The sequence below is a fragment of the Mixophyes fleayi genome, chromosome 2, assembly GCF_038048845.1.
Source record: "Mixophyes fleayi isolate aMixFle1 chromosome 2, aMixFle1.hap1, whole genome shotgun sequence".
Lineage (NCBI taxonomy): Eukaryota > Metazoa > Chordata > Amphibia > Anura > Limnodynastidae > Mixophyes > Mixophyes fleayi.
This window is the reverse complement of record NC_134403.1, coordinates 93,104,650-93,107,414: the sequence shown is the minus strand read 5'-3', so window position 1 is coordinate 93,107,414 and position 2,765 is coordinate 93,104,650.

Sequence of the window (2,765 nt, the reverse complement as noted above, 5' to 3'; positions counted from 1 at the left end):
TCCATTTGTCAACACTGAGTCTTAATTCAACTACATGGTCTTGTGGTATTTTTGGACTTTGAGCTTCCTTGTCAGTTTCTGGACCATAAACTTATTGGTTTAGTGTATGCTAACATTGAGCTTAACAGTATCATCTGCTTCTGTGCTCAAAGTCATTATTCATTAAATAGCTGAACAGGAACATAAACAGAATACAGGTATGCATGGCAAATGAATTGTACGGGGCTGTGCATGTTCTGAGGACCTCACTATAAATAGTTCCCAGCCCATTGCTTATAAGAATACACAAGTGTGAAGGCTGAATCAAAATATCATCTACTCCACTTTATAAATAAGTGTTATGCTGGCTACATTGTGGTTATACTGTAACTACTACTACATGTTGGCCATGGTTGCCAGTCATATATGAACATAATTGAGACACAATTTTGATGTAAATTTGTTTTGTATTACCAAAACCCAAAAGGCCACTGCTTCACTGTAAATATTAAATTACATCTTCAAAACCAAATTAGTACAGTGCAGATATCTTAATGGATTATACTCCACAAAACGCACATGATTAAATTATGAACACAAATATGTTAAAATCACAATATGATGTAAAAGTAGATTGGCTTAATAACAAAGTATGTAAGTGAATGTATGATATAGCATTGGGTCTTAATATAGGAAGAACAAGTCACAAACATATTGTCATGATTAAATGGGAGTTCATTAGCAGATAAATCCAGGATCTAGTTGCAAAGGGCACTGAAGGTTCCCAAGAACACTAATTATATTTAGAACAGTTTGTTTTACAGAATCAGTCTTGTGTGTCATTATTCTGATGTTGCTCTATCAGTGATGGGCAACAGGCTTCCTGTGGAGCCTTCACCTGGGTCCCTACAGGTCTCTTCTGCTTCCATGCCCCATCGAGCTGACATCCCCTCCCACCAGGTCTTTTTAAATAAGTGAGGGGTGTTTTAGGGAAAGCGGGAGATATCAGAGGTGTTTGAGGGTAAATGGTATTCTAAATTGAATATGATGGTGTCTCAGATGAGTGGGCATTGTGCAGGGTGTTTTGGGGAATGTGTGGGTCTCCATTAAATGTATTTAATACTGGCATAATTTAAAAACAATAACTCTAAGAATAGAGGGGAGCCTAGAGTTGTATATGCTTTGCCTATCACTGCTCCATATAGCCATATGGGGGTTTCCCCTAAATAATAACCTGTGCTAAGGAATACATAAGTTGTGATTCTCACTGCTGGAGCCATGGCTGTCAAATGACAAACCGTACATTACTGCCATACAAAGTGCCTTCAGGATCTGGGATGGTATGATATGGGACTACTGGTCATTTCAGGATTTAATTATTTTTATTTAAAGATAAGTAGAGGGCCCTATCTGGCTGCATTATTGGGGAGTGACATGGTGGGGTAGACAAGCCCTTCAATGGCCTCTGCATGTGAGTTAAACGTGTACGTGGTATGCTTTGAGCTAGATAGTCTATATTAGGGTTCTGGTTTCAATGTGACTAATGTGATTTTTGTTGCTCTCCAGGAAATGTGTGTATATCTGTGTGCAGATGAGTGGTATGAGATGCAATTCTGAGTCAGAACACACAGTGCTCTGGTTGAGGCAAGGGTTAGTTGTATCTTCTGATAGCAGCCCCAATAAGTGCATTTCTATTTCAAAACACAACTTAATATGTAAATGTATTTCTGCTGCTGTATACAGCTTGGGAAAATGTTGGGTTTCTCAGTCTTGGGCCTTGGCCATCCCATCTATTTGAAAGTCTCCAATAAATTATTTATAAATTAACTAAAATGTTTGATGCCCTGTTATTTTAAAACCAAACGCTTAACCAACCTGCTGATAACTCAGAGGAACTGAGAGCATCTAGAGCAGTGTTGGCTAACCTGTGACACTCCAGGTGTTGTGAAACTACAAGTCCCAGCATACCCTTCCAGCAATAAGCTGTTATATATTGGCAAAGCATGCTGGGCGTTATAGTTTCACAACACCTGGAGTGTCAGAGGATAGCCAACACTGATCTAGAGCCTCATTCCTTAATGTCCCTAATTTACAGGGTGCATTCTTGTGAGTATTTGTTCAGCTTCACAAAATTACCTGTGTAAGCAACATGTACACTTGAAGAGGATCCTTTACCTATTTTTAGCAGTTCTATTATATGAGAAGTACAATCATGGGAGTGGTCCAGTTCTTTAGTACTGGCGTCTGCTTGGCACATGGCATAGCAATCGCATTGCCTTATAGAAGAAAACAGTTTGCTCCCTGAGGTGTTTTGAAAACACAAGATTTGTAAATAATTTAGTGCATGCTGTGGATTAGTTAAGCAATTAGCAGAGTGGTTACAGTTTATTGCAGGAGGAACAAATACAAATACATTATGCAGTAAAATAAATTCCCTTTTTGTCTCTATTTCATTTGTTTAACATGTAGCTTAACAAACTTCTTGTAAACCACAGTGCTCCTGGTCTGACTGATTAGACCCAAGCGGCAGTGGAAGCTAGAGCTGAAACTCTCAGAAGCTGCATGATTAGGGGAAGTGGAAAATGACATTAACCACAGAGGCGTCACAATGATAGCGAAGCCCACAATGCTTGCACGTCAGTGATACACAGCTAGGAGGGAGGTGATGTTCTGAGAACAACAAGTTGCTATATTAAGTGGTTCTAAATAAAAGTACAGTCAGTCCTCCACCCTAAAACACCAAGAGGAACTTCAGATTGAAACAAAACTCAGAGATAAGAACTTGT